The following is a 16,832-nucleotide window of genomic DNA, read 5'->3' as shown; positions in this document are numbered from 1 at the left end:
AAACACAGTAAAAGTGATTTAATAAAAACAAATCAAACTAATATCCTCCTGCAAGTGGTTTTATTATTCATACCTTAATTATAGGTACATACCTACATTATACTTTATATATTTATATTTCATATAGATAGATAGATAGATCTTTATTTAAATAGAAAACCTATTATATATACAATATAAAGAAAGTACACTATAAATGTTTGATACATATATATTGTGTAAGTAACATTTTGAAATTATTGAGACTAGTACATTTTTTTACAGATGTTGGTAACTGATTAAATTTAAGGAAGATTTTAAAAAAGAGCAAATTCTTCGTACTTTTATACATAGTTTTAGTTACATATATGTCATCTAAACCTCGGGTATTATAAGAATGAATACTTTTGTTGAAAGAAATGAATTCTTCAAAATATTCAGGTGATAAGCCATTTACTATTTTGAAGACCAAAATCATGGTGAAAAAAACAGTCTATTTTCAACAGAGAACCAATTTAGAGTATTTAACATCCTCCCAATTGGGGTATGTTAAATAAGATTGATGAGCAATAGTCAAAATGAGGTTGAATAATTGTGTAAGTTTTGTTGATATTTTTTTATGAATGTACTCGAAGTGACTCTCAAAATTCAGAATATTGTCAAGCTGGCATCCCAAATATTTAACTGTTGTGACAATTTCAATTTTTTCATTATTAATATTTAAATTTATGATTTCAGATGTATATATATATATATATATATATATATATATATATATATATATATATATATATATATATATATATATATATATATATTATTTATGTTTGGTAGTTAAAACCATTGCCTTTGTTTTTTTCACATTCAACTTCCGTTTATTCATTTTTTAATATTTATTAACCATATCTAAAATAGTGTTCATTTTTTGAATACCTACATCAAAATTTTCATCACTACAACAGATTAGAGTATCATCGGCAAAAAGATCAATAAATTCACAAATTACAAAAATATCGATATCGTTAATGTACAGAATAAATAAACGAGTGCCTAATACGCTACCTTGAGGAATCCCTGTATTACTATCCATTTCACATAACAATTGCTCTTTAAATCGAACTGTCTGTTCGCGATCTTGTAAATAATTTTCTAACCACGCAATTAGTGTACCACCTATACCATACTGTTTAAGTTTAGAAATCATTATTGTCCTGTCAATGGTTTCAAAAGCTCTTTTTAAATCAAGAAATACACCAACTACGTACTTATTGTCATCTAATTTACTCTTTATGTGACATAATGTAACTTGTAACACTGATTCACAAGAGAATTGTTTTCGAAAACCTGATTGCTTATTAATTAGGATTTTATTTTTGTTACATGTTCTAATAATTGTTGATAAACAGTAATTTCTAATATTTTCTCTATAGGAGGTAAAGTATTGATTGGTCGGAATTTTTCAGCTTTGATAGTGTTGGGTATTTTTTTAATAGGGGTGATAGTACTTATTTTTAATCATCAGGAATTCTACCCGTAGTAAGAGATGTATTAATTAAATTTAACATAACGTGCCCAATGGTTTCAAAAACTTCGTTTACCATTCTGCAATTTAACGTTTCATGTAGTGAGAATTTATTATCTAAATTGCCAACAATTTTTCACAAATCCTGCATAGAGATCTCTTAAAATTTTTCAAAATTTAAATATAGATTACTATTTACATTACACCATGTTTCATAATTATCAATACTTTGAACAATACTTTCAATGCTTTCAAATAAAATACTCATTAAAACTGCTAGATATTTCTACGCTGTTTGTTAAATGTTTTAGGCCAGTAGTAGTTTCAAAGATTACAGTGTTTGGCATTTCTTGACTATTATCATTGATTAATTTTTTAAAAGTTTTCCAGATTTATTTTGGTTTGTTTCTATACCTGTCTATTTTCGGTAATTTTATGTAATCAAACCAAGGTAATTTTGATTGAAACTGGCATGTTAAAATTGATATTATGCCATTGATTACATTTTCACAATTTTGCAAAATTTCCTGGTAAATGATATTAACATCAACAGAATTTAAATTAAAGTGACAAATGATAAGATTAGTTTTGATTTTATCTAAGTTTTGATTACATAAATTTCTAAACTTTGATATATTACCATCAGATATAATATAACTATTATTATTGGAGATATTTACTGAAATAACGAAATAATCAGTAATTTTTGGACAATCGTAAACCCAAACACTTATATTATTTTGATTAGAAAGTACATAATCTACCAAAGTTTTACTAGTGTCAGTAATACGGGTAGGATCACTAATATATTGTTTTATCCCATAAGCCGAAAACAATTTTTTACCATAGAAATTACTAGCCAAAAAGTCAATATTAAAATCACCAACTAACACACAACGGTAGTTTGTAGTAAATGAGGCTTCACATATTTATACAGCACAAATAGATTCACTTTGTATTTGAGATTTGGATGTGTACTGTTGTTGACGTTCGGTTTTTCCTTACTTTCTGAATTTTATTTTGGTACCATGAAGGCATTTTACTTGGCGAGACGTTACCAAAATAAAATTTAAAAAATTTCAAAAAACTGAATGTCAACATCAGTTCGCATCCAAATGTTAAATACAAAGTGAAACTGATCATGCTGTATATAAATATATTATCATTTTTTGAATGAGTTACATAAATGTGTAAATATATTATATTATATTCTTCATCATATGGTACCCATATATCAAAAAATTTTAAATTTTCCTCAAAATCAGAATCTGCAACACAAAATAATGCTTTTTGTTTCTTACATAGAAACATCCGTAGCTGCACTTGAGCTTTGTATTTTGCTGTAATTTCCAAATTTTTTATTAAATAGTTACAAATAGTTTTCTCAGATTGAGGACATTTTATTTCAACTACAAATTCTTCAGATATAGCATCTGGAGAAGTCCCAAATATTGGATGCCTGTGATTTAATTATAACCCAATATGACTGAGTTTTATCTTTAATTATTTTTCTAAAGCTTTAATTACAGCATCCTCAAGCCTTTTTCCTCGAGACATGGCTTCGGTAGCAGGAAGTTTGGTTACACCAAGTATTTGGTTAACCAGGGAACCATCTGATGATTTTTTGCAGTGTGCTGCATCATAAAATTTTGATGCAGTTATTCTTGCATATCGCAGGTCAAACCATAAACCGGAATTAGACTGTTCAATGGTTATTGCTGCAGCTTCAGAACATAGTTGGGGATCCATTTCCTGATAACAGAATTCTAGAAATTCTGAAAAATTCAGTGCCATTTTGGAAAAATCATTTCTGCTAACAAAATTTAACATCGATTGATGTAGTCCAAGATGTTGCAAAATTCTGTTAGGCTTGAAGTGTTTCAATAGCTGACTCTCAACATTATGTTCTAGTCCTTGGTTCACAACTTCCTGTAAAAAAAGTAAGCTTTCTTCATCTGAGCTCAGTTCTTCTTGTGCTCCAAAATCCTTCAAAGTTAGGTATTTAACTGAAGTTCCAACTTTGGAAAGTTTACTCTGCCCAGTAACAAGCAACTTCAATTGGAGAAGGTTCTTCACTCCTTCTGTGAAGCCACATCAAGAGTGCTATGGAATGCTTACACCCACCTAAAACAAAGTAAATGCTATACTTATAAATTATACCCAAAGTTAATATCATTTCATAGTATGTATTTGCTATCCTTTACGTTCCATATTACAATTAGATTGGAAGCATTTAAAATGTGGACATATTGAAGAATTTCCTGGATAGACAGAATAACCTATGAAGAAGCACTAAGAAAAATAGATATCAAGCAGGGAGATACTGGATTCCACCAAAATAAGAAAACTGCAATACTTGGGTCATACTTATAACAGCAGGTGGTGATAGATACGAACTCCTAAAATTAATAATGTGGGGAAAGATTCAAGGAAGACGCAGCATAGGTAGAAAAAAATTGTCCTGGCTGAGAAATCTCAAAGAATGGATTGTGTTACGATAAATTCTGACCCAAAACCGTAAATATATTTATTACTAATATTTTCATTCATTCACGTATTTTTTAGGTAATGCCTACCTGACACACGATGGGTCCCCCTTTGTAATAAAAACATAACAGTTCGAACCTTCTGGAGACAAGCCGATTTAACCATACCGGTTCTGAGAACAATTCGCCGCTCTGTCTAGAAGGCCTTTCAGCAAAACAGCGGTCTATGTTCGATGGGTTTCGAGAAACAACTGTTTTCATTCTCGAATAACAGGACTTTATATTTATAGAGGAATTTTGGTTATGGAGGGACAGTTAATAAAGAAGGTTCGCGCTCGCGATATTATTGTTACGCTCGCCTACTAATAAATTATTGTATATTTAGTGATAAATAAACTTATATAAATTATCGTGCCTTTTAATAAATTAAAGTAGGAACAATGTAATAAATTAGTAAAGACATTATAAATTAAAGACATAACCATTAATAAATTCACAACAAATGGTGGCAGAAGTGAGATCGAACATAAATTAGACTTATAATAATAATACAAGTGAATATAAAATAAATTGTGAAAATGACGACGATTTATGAGCTCACAGTTACGGATTTAAGAAGGCATCTTGAAGATAGGGAATTAGCTTCTACCGGGAAAAAGGCTGATTTAGTCCAACGACTAAAGAACGCTTTAAAAGAAGAAGGTTTGGATCCGGAAACTTATATATTTGAAGACAAGCATGATGCTGTCCTCTCGTCGATTTCGAAAGTTTCTGGTGATGTAGCCAAAGTTTCTGGTGACATCGCATCATTAGAGAACAAAGTTTCTGGTGATATCGCATCATTAGAGAACAAAGTTTCCGGCGACATCGCTTCTTTGGAAGACAAAGTTTCTAACGAGATTTCTTCGCTGGAAAGCAAAGTCTCTGCTAATATCTCTTTGGAAATCTCTAAAGTAACTTCTGAGACGTCTGCCCTCGACGATAGAATGTCTTCGTTAAAAAACCAAGTTGCTGCCGATATGTCGGCCTTCGAAGAAAAGATTAAAGATATGGAAAGGAAGATGGAGGAAACAGGGACAGCAGAGAGAGGAAACAATCCAATTACAGTGGAGATAAAAGAAGACGAGACGAAATGTAAGTTGGAGACACGGCCGAAATTTGAAGGAAGTGGAGGTTCTATTCATGTTAAAGTCCCAACTTTCGACGGAAAATCATCATGGAACAACTACATGAAACAGTTCGAATCAGCCGCAAGAGCGAATGGATGGTCTGAAAAAGAAAAGGCTGTAAACCTGACTATCGCTCTTCGAGGAGATGCCTTAGATGTGCTTCAGACCATAGCTGTAGAGGAGACCGATGATTTCGAACAACTGAAGAAGAGGTTAAATATGCGATATGGCCACGAACATTTGGAGCATGTATATCAGTCGCAGCTTAAAAATCGTAGACAGAAGAAAGATGAGGCTCTTCAAGAATATGAGGTAGATATTGCCAGATTAGTACGATATGCTTATCCAACAGCTCCAGAAGACATGATGGAAAAGTTGGCCGTTCAAACGTTTATTGATGGTCTTCGTGATCATGAAATGCAGAGAACACTACGATTAGCTCGTCACAAGACGCTGGTTGATGTCTTATCCGCCGCCCTCGAATACGAGTCAGCTACGCAGGCCTCTGGCGGGTACAGTAAAGTTAGAACTGTAAAAGAGGAAGGAGATGAAGATAAACTTGACCAGCTCGTTAATATGATAAAAAGCATGACATACAAGAAAACGAAGACCATCAGATGCTGGAATTGTGGCGAAATATGACACGTACGAAGCTCCTGTAAGCACCCTAGGTACGACGCAAATCAAGAAACTCACCATCAGGAAAACTAGAACGGGTCAGCCTTAGGGGGGCAGCTTCGACCCAGAACTTTTCCAAAGACCCTCTCATACTAATAGCTTCTTTGAAATGTCGTGAAGATAGTGTATATGTAGATGGAGACATAAATGGTAAAAAGCATACGTTGTTGGTGGATACCGGAGCGACCAGAACCATTATACGCCCGACAGTTATAAACAGCCGAAAGAAACTGTTACCAACGAGGTTGCGACTTCGGACCGCTACAGGTGAAAATGCTAACATTCATGGAGAAATCCAGGTACAATTGGGAATTGGAGCAGAAAAGTTCGTCCATACTGTTATAGTTGCTGACATCGAAGAGGATGTTATATTAGGAATGGACGTAATGAATATGCATGGATTCCAATTGGATTTTAAGAATAAGGTAATCAAAGTTGGCAACGAGGAGGTATTTCTCCATCCACATAATGACAACACTGTGCAAGCAGCCATTACAGAAGATACAGTCGTGCCTGCGAGAAGCGAAACGATCATAGTAGCGCGACTACAGGGAATTGTAGACGAAGGGACACCTGTTATGATGGAGCCTTGGAACCACGACGATGAGGTTGGCCGTGGAATCATAATTGGAAAGGAATTGGTGACTTCGGCCAAAGAAATTCCTGTGAGACTTATCAATGTCAACGACTACCCAGTGACCATAGACAAAGGTAGGAACTTGTGTACCTGTGACATCCATAATCCGTCAGGCGACAACATCTGATAATTCCAACGACAAATTCGACCAAATGGTTGCAGTTGCAGGACAGTCTCTAAATCAGATGGAGAAAAGGAAATTAAGGGAATTTCTTCGGCAGTATCGTGATATTTTCGTACCGAAAGGAGGAAAGACGAGAAGAACTACCGTTGTTAAGCATAAAATTGATACTGGTAATGCTAAGCCAATTCGTCAAACAGCTCGACGATTACCACAGGCGAAGAGAGAGGAAGCTGAAACGATTGTTCAGGAAATGAAGAAAGACGGGGTGATAGAACCTTCTACGAGCCCATGGGTCTCTCCGGTGGTCCTGGTTAAGAAGAAAGACGGAACGACGAGGTTCTGTGTGGATTACCGTTTGCTGAACAACGTTACCAAGAAAGATAGTTATCCTCTGCCTCGGATCGATGACACATTGGACACATTGGCTGGAAGTAAATTGTTTTCTACTTTGGATTTGAAGTCTGGATACTGGCAGGTAGAAATGGACCCAGTAGATAAAGAAAAGACAGCCTTCACCACAGGATCTGGATTGTGGCAATTCAACGTTATGCCATTTGGACTCTGTAATGCTCCTGCGACATTTGAGAGGCTTATGGAAAATGTGTTGAGAGGGTTATCTTGGAAAACATGCCTGGTTTATTTAGATGACATAATCGTCTTGGGGGAGACATTCGAAGATCATTTGAGGAATTTAGAAAACGTTTTTAATCGACTTAAAGCTGCCCAATTGATGCTAAACCCCAAGAAGTGCCAGCTATTTCAAGGTAAAGTCAATTATCTGGGTCATATAGTCAGTAAAGAAGGAGTGGCCGTGGATAAGGGGAAAATCGATTCTATTAAGGAATGGCCAAAACCAACTGACAAACATCAAGTGAGAAGTTTTCTTGGACTATGTACTTACTACCGGAGGTTTATTAAGAAGTTTGCAGATATCGCTAAGCCATTAACGCGACTTACGGAGGAAGCAAGAGATTACCGCTGGGATACAGACTGCCAAAATGCCTTTGAGACCTTGAAAAAGCATTTAATAACAGTACCAATTTTAGGGTATCCACTGCCAGAAGGAGAGTTCATCTTAGATACAGATGCAAGTAATGTGGGAATTGGAGGAGTGCTGTCTCAGATTCAAGGAGGACAGGAACGAGTCCTCGGATATTTTAGTAAAGTTCTTTCAAAACCTGAGCGGAATTATTGCGTCACGAGAAGAGAACTTCTGGCAGTAGTGAAATCAGTAGAGCACTTCTATCAATACCTCTATGGAAGGAAGTTTTTAATCCGAACCGACCATGCCGCCCTTAAGTGGTTGATGCAGTTTAAGAATCCAGAGGGTCAGATAGCCAGGTGGATCGAACGACTCCAAGAATACGATTTTAAGATTGAGCACCGAGCCGGAGTTAGCCATAGAAATGCTGATTCTCTTTCCAGAAGGCCATGCCCAGCAGAGTGTTCCCACTGCAACAAAACGGAATCCAAGGAAGCAGCAGTGCTAAGAACGACGATTGTCAACGACGACTGGACGCCTACTAAGATAAGGGAAGAACAAGAGAGAGATCCAGTTATACAGAAAATCCGAAAATGGAAAGAGGAAAACCGTCGACCACCTTGGCAGGAAATATCAAACCTATGCTCAGTAGTTAAGACGTATTGGGCCCAGTGGGACTCATTTATCATCGAAGATGGCTTGCTCAAACGAGTCCTGGAAAATGATGACGGTTCAGAGAAAAGAAGACAGTTGGTGATCCCAAAGAGCAGAATAGCCGAAGTACTTCGTCAGTTACACGACAGTCCATCGGGAGGGCATTTTGGTGTAAGGAAAACCCTTCAGCGAATTCGGGAACGGTTTTATTGGATGAACAGTTCCGACGACGTAAAAGACTGGTGTAAGAAATGTACTATTTGTGCTACGAGTAACGGGCCTCACCGGAAAAGGAGAGCTCCTATGAGACAATATAATGTTGGAAGCCCGTTTGAAAGAATAGCTTTGGACATTGCAGGGCCATTTCCAGAAAGTGAAAATGGGGGCAAGTACATGTTGGTAGTAATGGATTACTTCACTAAGTGGGTCGAGATTTATGCACTTCCAGACCAGAAGGCCGCCACCGTTGCAGATAAGTTGATCCAAGAATATATCAGCCGATTTGGAGTGCCTTTGGAGATCCATAGTGACCAAGGCAGGAACTTCGAAAGTGATCTATTCCAAGGAATATGTGATAGACTAGGCATGAAGAAAACAAGAACTACCGCGTATCATCCGCAATCGGATGGTATGGTAGAACGAATGAATAGGACAGTTGGCAAGTATTTGACAAAGATGGTGTCCGATCATCAGCGAGACTGGGACCAATACCTTCCGTTCTTCACAATGGCCTACAGATCTGCTGTTAACGAATCAACGGGCCAGACACCAGCCAGAGTCCTATTCGGACGCGAAATGCGACTACCTTGTGATCTAGAATTTGGGTGTCGACCTGGAGAAGATGTAGCAGGTGAAGATTATGTGATCGAATTACGAAGAAGAATGGACGATGTACATGAGTTGGTCCGTTCCCACCTTCAGATCGCTAGCGACCGAATGAAGAAACGGTACGATACACAAGCCGAAAAGGGTTGCTTTAAGAAGAACGACAAAGTATGGCTGTATAATCCCAAGAAGCGAAAAGGTTGTTCTCCCAAATTGCAGCAGTTTTGGGAAGGTCCATACCTCGTCATGGAGAAAATCAACGATGTCATCTATCGAATAAGCAAGATTCCGAGGGGAAAGCCGATGATAGTACACCATAACCGGCTGGCGTCTTTCGAAGGTGACCACGAAGTAGATGAAGAAGTGGAAGTAAACCAAGTCCAAGACGTATCTGACCTCACGTTTGAGGAATTCATGGGTGCCTATGGAGGTACCGGTAAAGCAAGACATGGTGTTACCACTGAAGAAAAGCAAGATCTACTCGCGCTCCCCGATGACTACTCGCTGGCCCTTACCATCCCGGCCAGTATCCGCACCAGGGTTGGCATCCGTCTTTCGAAGGAAGTTTGGTCGAGTTGCAGAACTGCAATGCCAGGTGCCAGCTCCCGGTAAAACCTTGAAACTCCAAGATGCATCACGTTACCTTTTCTACCTGGTAACAAAAGACACTGCCCGTGACCAACCTACCTACCGAGATGTATGGGAAGCCTTACTTCAATTGAGAGAGCACGTACTAGAGTCCGACGTGCAAAAGTTAGCCATGCCAAAGTTGGAGTGCCGCCAATTAGATTGGAGGGTTATCCGAAATATGGTGGAAAGAGATCTTTAAAGACACCGAAGTCCAGGTGTTAGTCTGTTGCAATCCGCATAGTTACTGGTGCGGAGAGAAAACCGTCCCTTGTCATTTTTATACAACTGGAAGTTGTAAAAGAGGGTCCAGTTGCCGATACCAGCATACCGTTCCGGTTCCAGTCCTGACAAGGTTCCAGGAGGAACAATCTTTTAAGAGGGGGGCAATGTTACGATAAATTCTGACCCAAAACCGTAAATATATTTATTACTAATATTTTCATTCATTCACGTATTTTTTAGGTAATGCCTACCTGACACACGATGGGTCCCCCTTTGTAATAAAAACATAACAGTTCGAACCTTCTGGAGACAAGCCGATTTAACCATACCGGTTCTGAGAACAATTCGCCGCTCTGTCTAGAAGGCCTTTCAGCAAAACAGCGGTCTATGTTCGATGTGTTTCGAGAAACAACTGTTTTCATTCTCGAATAACAGGACTTTATATTTATAGAGGAATTTTGGTTATGGAGGGACAGTTAATAAAGAAGGTTCGCGCTCGCGATATTATTGTTACGCTCGCCTACTAATAAATTATTGTATATTTAGTGATAAATAAACTTATATAAATTATCGTGCCTTTTAATAAATTAAAGTAGGAACAATATAATAAATTAGTAAAGACATTATAAATTAAAGACATAACCATTAATAAATTCACAACAATTGGATGCAGCTCAAATGAACTCTTTTGGGCTGTATAGTGCCAAAAGTTAGAATAGGCAATGATGATGGCCAACCTTAATCGCGGAGATGGCATGTAAAGAAGACATTCCATAAACATAAACAGTTTTTAAATAGCATCAAAGACATATAAAACATTTTTTTAGTCTTAAAATCCTAGAATCTCAATATACCTATTGTTGGGAATTTATATTTATGTACAGCCAGCAATTGACGGATTTGTAGTTTACTGTTTTTATTTGCGAAAACCAAACTCAAATTCCTACAATATATAAAATTAACAATATAAAAAATTAATTAATTCCCATTACTTACTGTTCTCTTGCTGTCTGCTAAATTATTTAAATTTTTCCCTAATCGGTGACAGATTATTTTCTGACGTTTTTATTACATTTGACATAGTCTATAGAACAGTAGCAACGGGAAATTTTGGGTAACATGATGAAACTTAAAATTAACTAAATACATTGTATATAAATAATAAATATTCGTAACACTCCCACCCGGTACAGTTCTATGCAAAAGAGAAACTGTACCACTTATTTTTCATCATCTTTTTAGTCTCCATTTATTGATATCACTGCTAATTTTATAACAGGACGTTCATATATTCCATTTTTTGTTTGAACTATTGCTCGTCGCACTTGCCCATCAGATGATTTTTTAACTTCAATTACCTTACCCTTTGGCCAATTACATCTTGGTAAATCTTTATCACATATAATTACAATATCGCCCTGTTTAATTGGTACAACTTGTTTATGCCATTTTGCCCGAAGTAGTAGTTCAGGTATGTATTCAGAAATAAAGCGTCGCCAACATTTATTTGCAAATTGCTCTCTGTACAAATAATTAAATTTAAATACTTTAACATCTTCGTTTAAAAATCCAATTGGTTTATCTCCGTTTGAAGATCCAATTAGAAAATGATTTGGGGTTAGAGATTCAGATTCTTCAGATTCTATTGGAAGATAAGTAAGTGGTCTTGAGTTTACTATGTTTTCTGCAGCTATGAGACAACTATGAAGTAATTGGTCAGTAGGGTTCCTGCTTGGTAAAGAATCATATAACGAAATTTTAACCGCTTTCACTTGGCGCTCCCAGGCCCCACCCATATGTGGGGAAAGGGGTGCGTTGAAGTGAAATTTTAGCTCTGGGCTAATCAGTGAATTGGGTATTAATTTACTGTCAACCTTTTGCAGTTCTTCTCTCAATACTCGTTCAGCTGCAATGAAATTCGTACCTCGATCACAATATATATGCCTTGGTCGTCCTCTTCTGTTAATAAAATTTGTCAAGCATAGTATAAAACTGTCCACATCTAGTTTGTAAGCTACTTCGAGATGGACTGCTCTAGTCGTGAGACACGTAAATAAAGTTCCCCATCTTTTCTCCGTCCGTCTTCCAACAGTCACATTTATTGGACCAAAATAATCCATACCAGTATGTGTAAACGGAGCAGTAAATGTTGCAAGTCTACATGGCGGTAGAGGTGACATTTCTGGCGGCTTTGGCTTAGCAAATTTGACCTTGCAATTTTGACAATTGGTCCTAATCTTTTTAACTAGTTGTCTGAGTTTTGGTATATAAAATTTTTGTCTTATCTCATTTACTACAATTTCATGATTTCTATGGTGATATCTTTTCTGATAGTCTTCAATAATTAGTAAAGTTAAACGACTTCCTCTTGGTAAAATTATTGGCCTTTTTGTTTCTGAAATAACATCTCTAGCTTCATCTAATCTTCCTCTTATACGAAGTAAACCATCTTCATCCAGATATGGCGATAATTTATATAAACTGTTTGATTTATTAACTGTTTTCTGTAAGCTACCAGAATTATTAGTTTTTACTTTTGACTTCCTCGTTATTTCCGTGGGTAGTGTTCATGATTTTTATTAATTTTTCAGAGTTTGATCTCCAGTTTCTTATTTCAAAATTTCCGCTGGCGTGAATTAAGGCAATTTCTTTTGCTAATTGGATGGCTTCATCCTCAGTGTCTGTTGATTCTAAGAGATCATCGACATAATGATTCTTTACTATAGAATCAACAGCGCTAGGATATTCTACGCTAAATTTCTTCGCATTAGCGTTTTTAACAAACTGTGCACAACTGGGTGAGCAGGTAGCCCCGAAGGTCATCACAGTCATGACATAAACTTCCAAAGGATTATCAGAGCTACCATTGCGCCACAAGAATCGTTGTGCATGTTGATCTTCTTCTATTATACCTACACGAAAAAACATTTCCTTGATGTCTCCAGAAAAGCCAATCTTTCTTTCACGAAATCGTAGGAGGATGCCTAATAAAGAAGCAAGTTGGTCATCTCCTTTTAATAACATAGAATTCAAGGATATTCCCTGTACGGTTGCTGCTGCATCCCAAACTAATCTGAATTTGTCAGGTTTATTAGGATTAAAGGCCGGAAATATGGGAAGATACCATGTTTTTTCTTGATGCTCTAAGAGTTCTTGTTCTGACAGTTTTCTAATATATTTCTTTTCTAGAAAATCTTGAATTTGTTGATTAATTTTGGTACCTAGTTCTGGATTTTTCTTAATTTTTCTCTCTATACACTCCAGTCTTTGAATAGCCATGGGTTTACTATTAGGGAGTTTCAAGTTGTCGTATTTCCATAGTAATCCAATTTTATATTGGTTACCAATTTGAACTAGGGTACTTTCTTGTATATGAATAGCCCTATCTAATTCTTTGGAAACAGACGGTTTAATATTTTGAACTCCGAGGCTTTCAACTGAAAAGAAATCTTTTACAGTATTGAATAGTTCTTGGTTAGTAATGCTTTCAGAACTACATTCGCAAATGTGGTATAATGAGTAGTTTAATTCCACATCGTTATTTGAAAACATTGCAAAAATGGTCCAACCTAACCTGGACTTTGCAGCTATCGGTTGAAGTTCTAGACCTTCCTTCACTCGAAGTGGTAACGCCAAGTCCCAGTTATCTAAGCCTATCCAGATCTGAGGAACAGCGTTCTTATATGATTTGAAAGGCAAGTTTTTTAGATAGGGAAAGCTTTCTTTAATTGCCTTTGCATCGAGAGTTTGTTTTGGAAGGCCTAATTTTCTTACCGTTCTGGCTGGTCGGTGGTCAAATTCTTTGGCCCCATTATAATCACCAGCAATAGAAAAAAATACTTTTTCTGACGCATCTTCTAAGCGTTGTTGATTTCCTGTCCATTTTAAGCAAAGTTGTTCTGGGTTTCCCATTATATTTAGCTTTTTAGCAATACTTTCTTCTAACAAAGTAACGGAAGACCCTTCATCTAGAAAGGCAAATGTAGTGACCTCCCTACTTCCATTTCTTAAAACAACGGGAAGTATTCGAAAGCGTGTTCCTTGATGTGCATTACTTTCTTCATCTGCAGATAAGAGGTGTGATTCTACGGTTTGCATACCGCTTTCCTTTTTGATAAGCTTTGTACTTTTATTGGATAGTTGTTCTGAAAATTCATGAAGAAGAGGATGATGCTTCTTTTGGCATTCTTCTTTGTTGCATTTTACAGGATACTTACAGGGAAATCTGTGTTTCTTTAAGCAAAGCCTACATAAATTTAAGGCTTTAACAGCCTCCCATCTTTGAGATAATGAATATCTCTGAAATTCTGAACAACCTGCAATCTTTTTACAATCTCTCTGATTACACAGTTTACAATTATGTGTTTCACTGGAGGCATTTGGTTTATGTATATTAGCATGCACATTATTATTAAATTAAATAAATATAAGGTTGAATGCTCGAATAAATGAACTTTGATCAGATAAAAGGCATATATCGAGCACAGTTTAATTAAATCTTGCCCAAGTACTTTCGATCCCTAGATCATCTTCAGGGGCATCTGAAATAAGCCAAGAAACGTTTTTTTATAACCAAAGAAATTGATTAACTTCGATAAAAACTCGAAGTTTTATGGTTGAAAAAAGGTTTTTATATGATTAACGTTTATAGACTTACTTCGTCAATTGTGGCCTATCCGGCAAGAACAGGATGTCATAAACATATAAATGTACATTACACTACACTACAAATGGACAAACAAACACTTTAAAATAATTTAAGGAAGGCTACATTACTTGAAGAAGCCGGAGACAGAATGGCTCCTGATCTAACGGAAATGTTGGGGTGACATGTGACAAATGACAACTTGGATGAGCAGTCACAATCATAGATATGTGATCTGCACCTTTTACAATTCTATGAAACTAAGTATTGACCAAAAGTCCAACTGACACTACTATAGGAGGTCACTGATGAAATATAAAATTATATAGAATATTTTTTAAGTAGATTGAATAATCCAGATCTCACACTCAAACATGTCTGTAATAATTAAGGTGTTAGTTTGAGAGCAACTGAAATAGACGAAAAGTAAGAATGCAAGAAGCGGACTAAACAATATGTTAAACAGTGGGTGGTTGACTACAATACAATGGTCTACCATGCACTATCTGTAATGTAGAAAGGAAGAGATCTGACTATGTAATTAAAATACTAATAATTGAAAATCAAAATGGAAAGCAAAGTTTATAAATGGGGTGTAATCCAAGTAGTTCAGTTGAACCCACAGTCAATGGTATAACTATAAAATTACTATGGATGTGCTCAGTGCAGGAAGTCTAAACAGTCGAGCTGGGTCCCCTACGAGGTGAAGCTGTAATAAAGTTTTTAAAAATAGGTTTAAATTTAGTACAATTTAAATTAATTTGAGTATTAAGACAGTGAGAGTTTTCATTTGTTTCCCTTGTAATTTCCAGATCTTCCAATAAATCCAACTCCATATAGTTTTTCTTTCTACTAATGTCATGTAAGATAGATGAACCAGTGTTGATGTTAAAATTGTGTTTACTGGATAATAAGTGTTGACCAAAACTTGAAGAGTTTGGTCTTTTCAAATGTTCTGAAACTCTAGTGGATAACTTTCTAATGGTTCTACCTACATAAGAGGCATCACAATCATCACATTTTAATTTGTAAATACCACTTTTGTCAAGTGTGTTCATCCTATCTTTGGTGTTGATTAAGAAGGAACCTAAGGTGTTGTGTGACTTGAAGGAAATTTTGATGTTATCGATTGTAGAAGTAAAAAGTTTAGATATTTTATTGGAAATGCTGCTAATGTAGGTGAAGGAGAAATATCAGGTGTTATTTGAAGCAGTAGGTTGAAGAAAACATTGTGATGAATATGCAAGCTTTTCTGCAATTTTTAGTTTAGCTCTATTTAGAAGCTTATAGATAATGTTAGGATCATAACCATTATTGAAAGCAATTTGTTTAAGAGTATTAAGTTCTGAATTAAAATTATCATTAGAAAGTGGAAATTTGAGTAACCTATGAATGTAACTGTTGAAAGCAGCCATTTTATGTTGGGTTGGATGATTAGATGTATCATGTATAACATGATCTGTTTGGGTAGGTTTTCTGTAAACATTGTACTCTAAAGAATCTTTATTACGGGAAATAGTCATATCCAAGAACTTCAACTTTTTATCAGATTCTGGTTCCAGAGTAAAAGAGATGTTGGGATGGAGGTTATTAAGATCATCCAGAATCTGTAAAGCATCATCTTGGGTTCCCTGTATGAGAGCTATACAATCATCACATACCTTGACCAAAAAACTATTTTGTTGTTGTTGTTAACAAACTTCTGTTCTAAGCTGTCTAAGAAAATGTCAGCCAGAAAAGGTGATAGTGAAGATCCCATTGCTAAACCTGTTGGTTGTTTATATATTTTTTGATTGAATTGAAAGAAGTCCTGATCAAGACAGAATTTAAGTATAGTTAAGATAGCATCTTTGTCTTTTGCCGATATGTTGCAATTGTCTAGAAGATTGTGTACTAAAGGTAATGTTTCATCTCTTGGTACAGAAGTAAACAGATTGGAAACATCAAAAGAAACTAAATAAAAACCCTCTTCTATCCTAATGTTATTTAACCGTTCTATTAGATCTAAAGAATTTTTGATGGAGAACTTAGGTTTAAAATTAGTGATAGACTGAATTGTGTTGTAAATAAACTCTGATAAAATAGAAACTGGAGTGTTACAAAAACTTACTACAGGCCTTATGGGACAATTGTGTTTATGGATTTTAGGAAGTCCATATAACCTAGGTGTTATAGGATTAGATACAATTAACTTTCTGTTGTTATATTTAGTAATAGTATCATTAAACAATTTGACCATTGCTTTTGTTTTATTAATAAAGGTGTTAAGTGGATTTTTT

General features: G+C 35.8%; 1 long non-coding RNA gene across 1 annotated transcript in view; it reads right to left on the bottom strand.

Moving 5' to 3' along the window:
* Nucleotides 1-2,984: 2,984 nt before the first annotated feature.
* The window catches only part of LOC140451640 (uncharacterized), a 32,649-nt gene continuing 18,801 nt past the window's right edge, over nt 2,985-16,832 (bottom strand). The window contains exon 3 of the long non-coding RNA XR_011952093.1: nt 2,985-3,625. This is a non-coding gene — a long non-coding RNA (uncharacterized lncRNA). The remainder of the gene's footprint in view (nt 3,626-16,832) is intronic.

The sequence above is a fragment of the Diabrotica undecimpunctata genome, chromosome 1 (genome assembly GCF_040954645.1).
Source record: "Diabrotica undecimpunctata isolate CICGRU chromosome 1, icDiaUnde3, whole genome shotgun sequence".
Lineage (NCBI taxonomy): Eukaryota > Metazoa > Arthropoda > Insecta > Coleoptera > Chrysomelidae > Diabrotica > Diabrotica undecimpunctata.
This window is presented reverse-complemented; position numbering and strand designations above follow the sequence as displayed.